The following is a 13131-nucleotide window of genomic DNA, read 5'->3' on the forward strand; positions in this document are numbered from 1 at the left end:
CTATCTGGTAATAGGTGGAGGGGACGAGCTTATGTTGTATACAATGAAGATCTTATCGGCTCCTTAATGTCACGAACCAAATGTAGACCTCTCGCAAAAACTGTTCCTGCCGAAACCCGGGATCAAACCAGGGACCTTTAGATCTTCAGTCTAACGCTCTCCCAACTGAGCTATTTCGGCCACCTTATTTTCTATTAATCTTTCTCCAACAGCGAATGACAAATGCCTCCACATGGATGGAGTAATCACGCACACGTTATTTTTTATGAATGTCACGAACCAAATGTAGACCTCTCGCAAAAACTGTTCCTGCCGAAACCCGGGATCGAACCAGGGACCTTTAGATCTTCAGTCTATCTGGTAATAGGTGGAGGGGACGAGCTTATGTTGTATACAATGAAGATCTTATCGGCTCCTTAATGTCACGAACCAAATGTAGACCTCTCGCAAAAACTGTTCCTGCCGAAACCCGGGATCGAACCAGGGACCTTTAGATCTTCAGTCTAACGCTCTCCCAACTGAGCTATTTCGGCCACCTTAAAGTGGTTGTGGTGTGGTTGGCTGTCTGGTGTATTCTGCTGACTTTAGGATCATGATTATTTTCTATTAATCTTTCTCCAACAGCGAGTGACAAATGCCTCCACATGGATGGAGTAATCACGCACACGTTATTTTTGAAGCGTCCACCTGCTGGTCCCCTGACAAACTCACACATACTTTCAATTAGAATTTTTGTTCAAATTAGGCTAACCCAATTACTGACGACAGCTACGAAAATGAGCCTCAGTTGATCTGGAGTCTTCTTCCTAACAGACACAGGCTCTCAATGTGTAATGGAAGTTCTAGAACTACTCAGATAAAATGACGTGTTATTTTATCCATTGTCCATGAGAGGGTGGTAGTGAACACATCAAATTTGCACTTACCCTTCAGGATGACGCAATATTAATGTGGTCTAACTCACCCATTCATACTTTATAGTTGATATATTATATAAGTTATAGTATTGCTTACAAATACAATTTTAACGCATTCTTTGAAAACAAACGTATCCTTTTATTTTGTCAAATCTTAACTGTATGGTAGGTATCATTTCTATTGCATAAAGGCTTTTTATATTATCTTATGATCTGTTTTTGTCTTCGCCGAATTGTCCACATGTAAAATACATAGCAGAGGATGGTTTCGATCCATCGACCTCTGGGTTATGGGCCCAGCACGCTTCCGCTGCGCCACTCTGCTATCTGGTAATAGGTGGAGGGGACGAGCTTATGGTGTATACAATGAAGATCTTATCGGCTCCAACAGCGAGTGACAAATGCCTCCACATGGATGGAGTAATCACGCACACGTTATTTTTGAAGCGTCCACCTGCTGGTCCCCTGACAAACTCACACATACTTTCAATTAGAATTTTTGTTCAAATTAGGCTAACCCAATTACTGACGACAGCTACGAAAATGAGCCTCAGTTGATCTGGAGTCTTCTTCCTAACAGACACAGGCTCTCAATGTGTAATGGAAGTTCTAGAACTACTCAGATAAAATGACGTGTTATTTTATCCATTGTCCATGAGAGGGTGAACACATCAAATTTGCACTTACCCTTCAGGATGACGCAATATTAATGTGGTCTAACTCACCCATTCATACTTTATAGTTGATATATTATATAAGTATTGCTTACAAATACAATTTTAACGCATTCTTTGAAAACAAACGTATCCTTTTATTTTGTCAAATCTTAACTGTATGGTAGGTATCATTTCTATTGCATAAAGGCTTTTTATATTATCTTATGATCTGTTTTTGTCTTCGCCGAATTGTCCACATGTAAAATACATAGCAGAGGATGGTTTCGATCCATCGACCTCTGGGTTATGGGCCCAGCACGCTTCCGCTGCGCCACTCTGCTGTCTGGTAATAGGTGGAGGGGACGAGCTAATGGTGTATACAATGAAGATCTTATCGGCTCCAACAGCGAGTGACAAATGCCTCCACATGGATGGAGTAATCACGCACACGTTATTTTTGAAGCGTCCACCTGCTGGTCCCCTGACAAACTCACACATACTTTCAATTAGAATTTTTGTTCAAATTAGGCTAACCCAATTACTGACGACAGCTACGAAAATGAGCCTCAGTTGATCTGGAGTCTTCTTCCTAACAGACACAGGCTCTCAATGTGTAATGGAAGTTCTAGAACTACTCAGATAAAATGACGTGTTATTTTATCCATTGTCCATGAGAGGGTGAACACATCAAATTTGCACTTACCCTTCAGGATGACGCAATATTAATGTGGTCTAACTCACCCATTCATACTTTATAGTTGATATATTATATAAGTTATAGTATTGCTTACAAATACAATTTTAACGCATTCTTTGAAAACAAACGTATCCTTTTATTTTGTCAAATCTTAACTGTATGGTAGGTATCATTTCTATTGCATAAAGGCTTTTTATATTATCTTATGATCTGTTTTTGTCTTCGCCGAATTGTCCTCATGTAAAATACATAGCAGAGGATGGTTTCGATCCATCGACCTCTGGGTTATGGGCCCAGCACGCTTCCGCTGCGCCACTCTGCTATCTGGTAATAGGTGGAGGGGACGAGCTTATGGTGTATACAATGAAGATCTTATCGGCTCCTTAATGTCACGAACCAGATGTAGACCTCTCGCCAAAACTGTTCCTGCCGAAACCCGGGATCGAACCAGGGACCTTTAGATCTTCAGTCTAACGCTCTCCCAACTGAGCTATTTCTCTACCATAAGCCAACATTTTCATGCCAATCATCTGCCGCTATCACCTCATGTTTCAGCATGATAATTCAGGGTCCCATGTCGTAAGAATCTGTACACCATTCCTGGAAGCTGAAAATGTCCCAGGTCTTCCATGGCCTGCATACTCACCAGACATGTCACCATTTAGCATGTATGGGATGCTCTGGATCAACGTGTACGACAACGTGTTACAGTTCCCGCCAATATCCAGTAACTTCACACAGCCATTAAAGAGTAGTGTGACAACATTCCACAGGCCACAGCCTGATCAACTCTATGCAAAGGAGATGTGTCGCACTGCATGAGGCAAACGGTGGTCACCCCAGATACTGACTGATTTTCAGATCCATGCTCCTACCTTTTTTTTTAAAGGTATCTGTGACCAGATGCATATCTGTATTCTTAGTCATGTGAAATCCATGGATTAGGGCCTAATGAATTTATTTACATTGACTGATTTCCTTATATGAACTGTAACTCAGTAAAATCTTTGAAATTGTTGCATGTTGCGTTTATATTATTATTCGGTGTAGTTTATACAATGGAGCATTCAAAGACTGACATTAATAGATCAAAATGTGATTAGAGCATTCAGATAATGTCACGAACGTCATCAGGGAAATGACCGGACCAAGGTGCAGCGTTGTGAGCGTACATTTCTTTTTATTTTGAATGTCGCAAACAAAAACAAGAACCAACACCACACCGCTTACTAGGGCTATACAGGCCACTAACAAAGTCAACTACCCACAACTAAGGTGGCAAAACAGGCTGCCTAAGAATGATTCCCAATCAGAGACAACTATAGACAGCTGTCCCTGATTGAGAACCATACCCGGCAAAAACATACAAACAGAAAACATAGAATGCCCACCACACATCACACCCTGACCTAACCACATAGAGAAATAAAACGGCTCTCTAAGGTCAGGGCGTGACAGATAAGGGCTTTTGTGAGTGAATTAAGAAGAAGGAGAGAATACTGTTGAGTAATAAATACATGAAAAATGATGCTGTATAAGCTTAAAAAATAGTAAGGAGGACTGGGGGCTGACTGAGGGACAGCCGAGCATAGTCATGGAGCATGGACAGAAGCCCAACCGGGCACACATGTGGAGATCACAGACAGCAACATGGTCTCAGAGCATTTCATATTATTCTGTACGGAAATCTGATACATCTATTTGGTATTGTTTTTTGGATGCATATCATCCATTTCAAATGATATGTTACGAATTACAATCATACAAAAGTTACAAATGTTAGCTAGCTGGCTAACATTAGCTAGGGGTTAGGAATAAAGGTTAGGGTTAAGGTTAGGAGTTAGGTTGAAGGTTTATGGTAAGGGTTAGATTAAAGGGCTAGCTTAGGTTTAGGGTAACGCCCAGCCAGACACAGGCCTCGAGGGCTCGGACAGAGGCCCAGCAGGGCACAGGTGTTGAGGGCACATACAACGGATAAAGGCTGGTGTCTTTCAGGACAAGGCTCCCATCTGGCAACTTTTTGAAGGTGGGCCGCTTCATATCTGCTATTTGTAATTATGACTATAACATGTAACATTTAATCACAGTGAGCAGATCGGATGTTTAGTTGGAACATTAAATTAATAGTGTTTAACCTTTAGCTAACATCTCAACTTGCTCAGCACATTAGAACACACAACACACAAGCATAAGTAAGTGCATGTGTATTCAATATCAACAGCTAGCTAGCTGTAGCGTTGGTGAAGTAATTTCAAAGTATCTAATTTTAGCTAGCTGGGTGTGACAAAACAAAGGCCTAATATAAAATCACACAATGATTTCAGCTTAGTATGGAAATATTGGGGCTGACAGATTATTTTGATGATAATGTGACAAACTATTCCGATCATCTATCAAGGAGAGCAGGAAATGTGGAAACAAATGTGCTTGAAGGAAATGAGACTCCTTCACTCAAGCATCATTATGCAAATTACATTTAGGCTACATGGGATTAATCACAAATTAAATGTGTAAAGTAGTACAAATACATGTACAGTAGCTAGTTGTGCTAGACATTTTATCGATAAAAGGATATGTAGCATATTGTTTTTAAATATTTGCATGCTTTTCTCCTCCCAGTAAAAAACAGCTGATTCATAGGGGGTGTAGCGGATCTCAAAACTCTTCTGCGAAGGACTCAGGTAGGAGGATACTCTTGTGCTTCCTCTCTGGGAGAAGGCTATCGAGTCGGGACGGCCACTCCTCTGTTGGCCTTTTCTCAATTAGATTTGCTCAAGTCCTGCGTCCTCTCTTCTGTGTCCTCTCTCGCCTTCTTTTGAAAAAGTTTAAATTACGTTTACAGTGTTGGATCCCAAAATAAATGTGTAATGTCATTAAAACAAATTGAGTCAGACGTGAAAGACAAATTGGAATTCGTAGCATATCATACGTTTAGCAAAATCTTAACATATTGTACATGTTGCTAATTTGTAATGTATTGTACGTTTTGGAAATTCTTAACATCATACAAATTGTAATTCATATCATATGAAATGGATGATGGACATTCCTAAATAATACATACAATATGAAATGTAACATATCATATTAAATGGAGTATCTTTGATATACATACAGAATAATATGAAATCCTCTGAGTATAGGTTGGGTCACGGAGAAAGGGTGGAGGAGTTGAGGAGAGTTCAGGGTTTTGTCCAACCCATAATCTCCCAACTAAATGTACCCTTTGAACCTGTGTTTCAGGCCAAATTTAGAAGACTCGCAAAATGAACACTTGCCGAAACCCGGGATCAAACCAGGGACCTTTTGATCTTCAGTCTAACGCTCTCCCAACTGAACTATTTCGGCCATCCTGCTAAAATATTATTTCTCATTATTTTCTAAGGTGTCTTGTTAGCTGTCTAATTGATTTAGTTGACTTTAGGATATTTTCTATCCTTTTATTTTGTCAATCTTAACTGTATGGTAGGTATCATTTCTATTGCATAAAGGCTTTTTATATTATCTTATGATCTGTTTTTGTCTTCGCCGAATTGTCCACATGTAAAATACATAGCAGAGGATGGTTTCGATCCATCGACCTCTGGGTTATGGGCCCAGCACACTTCCGCTGCGCCACTTTGCTATCTGGTAATAGGTGGAGGGGACGAGCTTATGGTGTATACAATGAAGATCTTATCGGCTCCAACAGCGAGTGACAAATGCCTCCACATGGATGGAGTAATCACGCACACGTTATTTTTGAAGCGTCCACCTGCTGGTCCCCTGACAAACTCACACATACTTTCAATTAGAATTTTTGTTCAAATTAGGCTAACCCAATTACTGACGACAGCTACGAAAATGAGCCTCAGTTGATCTGGAGTCTTCTTCCTAACAGACACAGGCTCTCAATGTGTAATGGAAGTTCTAGAACTACTCAGATAAAATGACGTGTTATTTTATCCATTGTCCATGAGAGGGTGGTAGTGAACACATCAAATTTGCACTTACCCTTCAGGATGACGCAATATTAATGTGGTCTAACTCACCCATTCATACTTTATAGTTGATATATTATATAAGTTATAGTATTGCTTACAAATACAATTTTAACGCATTCTTTGAAAACAAACGTATCCTTTTATTTTGTCAAATCTTAACTGTATGGTAGGTATCATTTCTATTGCATAAAGGCTTTTTATATTATCTTATGATCTGTTTTTGTCTTCGCCGAATTGTCCACATGTAAAATACATAGCAGAGGATGGTTTCGATCCATCGACCTCTGGGTTATGGGCCCAGCACGCTTCCGCTGCGCCACTCTGCTATCTGGTAATAGGTGGAGGGGACGAGCTTATGGTGTATACAATGAAGATCTTATCGGCTCCAACAGCGAGTGACAAATGCCTCCACATGGATGGAGTAATCACGCACACGTTATTTTTGAAGCGTCCACCTGCTGGTCCCCTGACAAACTCACACATACTTTCAATTAGAATTTTTGTTCAAATTAGGCTAACCCAATTACTGACGACAGCTACGAAAATGAGCCTCAGTTGATCTGGAGTCTTCTTCCTAACAGACACAGGCTCTCAATGTGTAATGGAAGTTCTAGAACTACTCAGATAAAATGACGTGTTATTTTATCCATTGTCCATGAGAGGGTGAACACATCAAATTTGCACTTACCCTTCAGGATGACGCAATATTAATGTGGTCTAACTCACCCATTCATACTTTATAGTTGATATATTATATAAGTATTGCTTACAAATACAATTTTAACGCATTCTTTGAAAACAAACGTATCCTTTTATTTTGTCAAATCTTAACTGTATGGTAGGTATCATTTCTATTGCATAAAGGCTTTTTATATTATCTTATGATCTGTTTTTGTCTTCGCCGAATTGTCCACATGTAAAATACATAGCAGAGGATGGTTTCGATCCATCGACCTCTGGGTTATGGGCCCAGCACGCTTCCGCTGCGCCACTCTGCTGTCTGGTAATAGGTGGAGGGGACGAGCTAATGGTGTATACAATGAAGATCTTATCGGCTCCAACAGCGAGTGACAAATGCCTCCACATGGATGGAGTAATCACGCACACGTTATTTTTGAAGCGTCCACCTGCTGGTCCCCTGACAAACTCACACATACTTTCAATTAGAATTTTTGTTCAAATTAGGCTAACCCAATTACTGACGACAGCTACGAAAATGAGCCTCAGTTGATCTGGAGTCTTCTTCCTAACAGACACAGGCTCTCAATGTGTAATGGAAGTTCTAGAACTACTCAGATAAAATGACGTGTTATTTTATCCATTGTCCATGAGAGGGTGAACACATCAAATTTGCACTTACCCTTCAGGATGACGCAATATTAATGTGGTCTAACTCACCCATTCATACTTTATAGTTGATATATTATATAAGTTATAGTATTGCTTACAAATACAATTTTAACGCATTCTTTGAAAACAAACGTATCCTTTTATTTTGTCAAATCTTAACTGTATGGTAGGTATCATTTCTATTGCATAAAGGCTTTTTATATTATCTTATGATCTGTTTTTGTCTTCGCCGAATTGTCCTCATGTAAAATACATAGCAGAGGATGGTTTCGATCCATCGACCTCTGGGTTATGGGCCCAGCACGCTTCCGCTGCGCCACTCTGCTATCTGGTAATAGGTGGAGGGGACGAGCTTATGGTGTATACAATGAAGATCTTATCGGCTCCTTAATGTCACGAACCAGATGTAGACCTCTCGCCAAAACTGTTCCTGCCGAAACCCGGGATCGAACCAGGGACCTTTAGATCTTCAGTCTAACGCTCTCCCAACTGAGCTATTTCTCTACCATAAGCCAACATTTTCATGCCAATCATCTGCCGCTATCACCTCATGTTTCAGCATGATAATTCAGGGTCCCATGTCGTAAGAATCTGTACACCATTCCTGGAAGCTGAAAATGTCCCAGGTCTTCCATGGCCTGCATACTCACCAGACATGTCACCATTTAGCATGTATGGGATGCTCTGGATCAACGTGTACGACAACGTGTTACAGTTCCCGCCAATATCCAGTAACTTCACACAGCCATTAAAGAGTAGTGTGACAACATTCCACAGGCCACAGCCTGATCAACTCTATGCAAAGGAGATGTGTCGCACTGCATGAGGCAAACGGTGGTCACCCCAGATACTGACTGATTTTCAGATCCATGCTCCTACCTTTTTTTTTAAAGGTATCTGTGACCAGATGCATATCTGTATTCTTAGTCATGTGAAATCCATGGATTAGGGCCTAATGAATTTATTTACATTGACTGATTTCCTTATATGAACTGTAACTCAGTAAAATCTTTGAAATTGTTGCATGTTGCGTTTATATTATTATTCGGTGTAGTTTATACAATGGAGCATTCAAAGACTGACATTAATAGATCAAAATGTGATTAGAGCATTCAGATAATGTCACGAACGTCATCAGGGAAATGACCGGACCAAGGTGCAGCGTTGTGAGCGTACATTTCTTTTTATTTTGAATGTCGCAAACAAAAACAAGAACCAACACCACACCGCTTACTAGGGCTATACAGGCCACTAACAAAGTCAACTACCCACAACTAAGGTGGCAAAACAGGCTGCCTAAGAATGATTCCCAATCAGAGACAACTATAGACAGCTGTCCCTGATTGAGAACCATACCCGGCAAAAACATACAAACAGAAAACATAGAATGCCCACCACACATCACACCCTGACCTAACCACATAGAGAAATAAAACGGCTCTCTAAGGTCAGGGCGTGACAGATAAGGGCTTTTGTGAGTGAATTAAGAAGAAGGAGAGAATACTGTTGAGTAATAAATACATGAAAAATGATGCTGTATAAGCTTAAAAAATAGTAAGGAGGACTGGGGGCTGACTGAGGGACAGCCGAGCATAGTCATGGAGCATGGACAGAAGCCCAACCGGGCACACATGTGGAGATCACAGACAGCAACATGGTCTCAGAGCATTTCATATTATTCTGTACGGAAATCTGATACATCTATTTGGTATTGTTTTTTGGATGCATATCATCCATTTCAAATGATATGTTACGAATTACAATCATACAAAAGTTACAAATGTTAGCTAGCTGGCTAACATTAGCTAGGGGTTAGGAATAAAGGTTAGGGTTAAGGTTAGGAGTTAGGTTGAAGGTTTATGGTAAGGGTTAGATTAAAGGGCTAGCTTAGGTTTAGGGTAACGCCCAGCCAGACACAGGCCTCGAGGGCTCGGACAGAGGCCCAGCAGGGCACAGGTGTTGAGGGCACATACAACGGATAAAGGCTGGTGTCTTTCAGGACAAGGCTCCCATCTGGCAACTTTTTGAAGGTGGGCCGCTTCATATCTGCTATTTGTAATTATGACTATAACATGTAACATTTAATCACAGTGAGCAGATCGGATGTTTAGTTGGAACATTAAATTAATAGTGTTTAACCTTTAGCTAACATCTCAACTTGCTCAGCACATTAGAACACACAACACACAAGCATAAGTAAGTGCATGTGTATTCAATATCAACAGCTAGCTAGCTGTAGCGTTGGTGAAGTAATTTCAAAGTATCTAATTTTAGCTAGCTGGGTGTGACAAAACAAAGGCCTAATATAAAATCACACAATGATTTCAGCTTAGTATGGAAATATTGGGGCTGACAGATTATTTTGATGATAATGTGACAAACTATTCCGATCATCTATCAAGGAGAGCAGGAAATGTGGAAACAAATGTGCTTGAAGGAAATGAGACTCCTTCACTCAAGCATCATTATGCAAATTACATTTAGGCTACATGGGATTAATCACAAATTAAATGTGTAAAGTAATACAAATACATGTACAGTAGCTAGTTGTGCTAGACATTTTATCGATAAAAGGATATGTAGCATATTGTTTTTAAATATTTGCATGCTTTTCTCCTCCCAGTAAAAAACAGCTGATTCATAGGGGGTGTAGCGGATCTCAAAACTCTTCTGCGAAGGACTCAGGTAGGAGGATACTCTTGTGCTTCCTCTCTGGGAGAAGGCTATCGAGTCGGGACGGCCACTCCTCTGTTGGCCTTTTCTCAATTAGATTTGCTCAAGTCCTGCGTCCTCTCTTCTGTGTCCTCTCTCGCCTTCTTTTGAAAAAGTTTAAATTACGTTTACAGTGTTGGATCCCAAAATAAATGTGTAATGTCATTAAAACAAATTGAGTCAGACGTGAAAGACAAATTGGAATTCGTAGCATATCATACGTTTAGCAAAATCTTAACATATTGTACATGTTGCTAATTTGTAATGTATTGTACGTTTTGGAAATTCTTAACATCATACAAATTGTAATTCATATCATATGAAATGGATGATGGACATTCCTAAATAATACATACAATATGAAATGTAACATATCATATTAAATGGAGTATCTTTGATATACATACAGAATAATATGAAATCCTCTGAGTATAGGTTGGGTCACGGAGAAAGGGTGGAGGAGTTGAGGAGAGTTCAGGGTTTTGTCCAACCCATAATCTCCCAACTAAATGTACCCTTTGAACCTGTGTTTCAGGCCAAATTTAGAAGACTCGCAAAATGAACACTTGCCGAAACCCGGGATCAAACCAGGGACCTTTTGATCTTCAGTCTAACGCTCTCCCAACTGAACTATTTCGGCCATCCTGCTAAAATATTATTTCTCATTATTTTCTAAGGTGTCTTGTTAGCTGTCTAATTGATTTAGTTGACTTTAGGATATTTTCTATCCTTTTATTTTGTCAATCTTAACTGTATGGTAGGTATCATTTCTATTGCATAAAGGCTTTTTATATTATCTTATGATCTGTTTTTGTCTTCGCCGAATTGTCCACATGTAAAATACATAGCAGAGGATGGTTTCGATCCATCGACCTCTGGGTTATGGGCCCAGCACACTTCCGCTGCGCCACTTTGCTATCTGGTAATAGGTGGAGGGGACGAGCTTATGGTGTATACAATGAAGATCTTATCGGCTCCAACAGCGAGTGACAAATGCCTCCACATGGATGGAGTAATCACGCACACGTTATTTTTGAAGCGTCCACCTGCTGGTCCCCTGACAAACTCACACATACTTTCAATTAGAATTTTTGTTCAAATTAGGCTAACCCAATTACTGACGACAGCTACGAAAATGAGCCTCAGTTGATCTGGAGTCTTCTTCCTAACAGACACAGGCTCTCAATGTGTAATGGAAGTTCTAGAACTACTCAGATAAAATGACGTGTTATTTTATCCATTGTCCATGAGAGGGTGAACACATCAAATTTGCACTTACCCTTCAGGATGACGCAATATTAATGTGGTCTAACTCACCCATTCATACTTTATAGTTGATATATTATATAAGTTATAGTATTGCTTACAAATACAATTTTAACGCATTCTTTGAAAACAAACGTATCCTTTTATTTTGTCAAATCTTAACTGTATGGTAGGTATCATTTCTATTGCATAAAGGCTTTTTATATTATCTTATGATCTGTTTTTGTCTTCGCCGAATTGTCCACATGTAAAATACATAGCAGAGGATGGTTTCGATCCATCGACCTCTGGGTTATGGGCCCAGCACGCTTCCGCTGCGCCACTCTGCAATCTGGTAATAGGTGGAGGGGACGAGCTTATGGTGTATACAATGAAGATCTTATCGGCTCCTTAATGTCACGAACCAAATGTAGACCTCTCGCCAAAACTGTTCCTGCCGAAACCCGGGATCGAACCAGGGACCTTTAGATCTTCAGTCTAACGCTCTCCCAACTGAGCTATTTCTCTACCATAAGCCAACATTTTCATGCCAATCAGCTGCCGCTATCACCTCATGTTTCAGCATGATAATTCAGGGTCCCATGTCGTAAGAATCTGTACACCATTCCTGGAAGCTGAAAATGTCCCAGGTCTTCCATGGCCTGCATACTCACCAGACATGTCACCATTTAGCATGTATGGGATGCTCTGGATCAACGTGTACGACAACGTGTTACAGTTCCCGCCAATATCCAGTAACTTCACACAGCCATTAAAGAGTAGTGTGACAACATTCCACAGGCCACAGCCTGATGAACTCTATGAAAAGGAGATGTGTCGCACTGCATGAGGCAAACGGTGGTCACCCCAGATACTGACTGATTTTCAGATCCATGCTCCTACCTTTTTTTTTAAAGGTATCTGTGACCAGATGCATATCTGTATTCTTAGTCATGTGAAATCCATGGATTAGGGCCTAATGAATTTATTTACATTGACTGATTTCCTTATATGAACTGTAACTCAGTAAAATCTTTGAAATTGTTGCATGTTGCGTTTATATTATTATTCGGTGTAGTTTATACAATGGAGCATTCAAAGACTGACATTAATAGATCAAAATGTGATTAGAGCATTCAGATAATGTCACGAACGTCATCAGGGAAATGACCGGACCAAGGTGCAGCGTTGTGAGCGTACATTTCTTTTTATTTTGAATGTCGCAAACAAAAACAAGAACCAACACCACACCGCTTACTAGGGCTATACAGGCCACTAACAAAGTCAACTACCCACAACTAAGGTGGCAAAACAGGCTGCCTAAGAATGATTCCCAATCAGAGACAACTATAGACAGCTGTCCCTGATTGAGAACCATACCCGGCAAAAACATACAAACAGAAAACATAGAATGCCCACCACACATCACACCCTGACCTAACCACATAGAGAAATAAAACGGCTCTCTAAGGTCAGGGCGTGACAGATAAGGGCTTTTGTGAGTGAATTAAGAAGAAGGAGAGAATACTGTTGAGTAATAAATACATGAAAAATGATGCTGTATAAGCTTA

General features: G+C 40.2%; 2 non-coding genes across 2 annotated transcripts; both read right to left on the minus strand.

Moving 5' to 3' along the window:
* Nucleotides 1-107: 107 nt before the first annotated feature.
* Nucleotides 108-180, minus strand: trnaf-gaa. Its single transcript has one exon. It is a non-coding gene; the product is annotated as a tRNA-Phe (tRNA).
* A 280-nt stretch (nucleotides 181-460) lies between these two features.
* trnaf-gaa lies at nucleotides 461-533 on the minus strand. The gene has a single exon. It is a non-coding gene; the product is annotated as a tRNA-Phe (tRNA).
* Nucleotides 534-13131: the final 12598 nt, after the last annotated feature.

The sequence above is a fragment of the Oncorhynchus mykiss genome, chromosome 6 (genome assembly GCF_013265735.2).
Source record: "Oncorhynchus mykiss isolate Arlee chromosome 6, USDA_OmykA_1.1, whole genome shotgun sequence".
NCBI classification, from domain to species: Eukaryota; Metazoa; Chordata; class Actinopteri; order Salmoniformes; family Salmonidae; genus Oncorhynchus; species Oncorhynchus mykiss.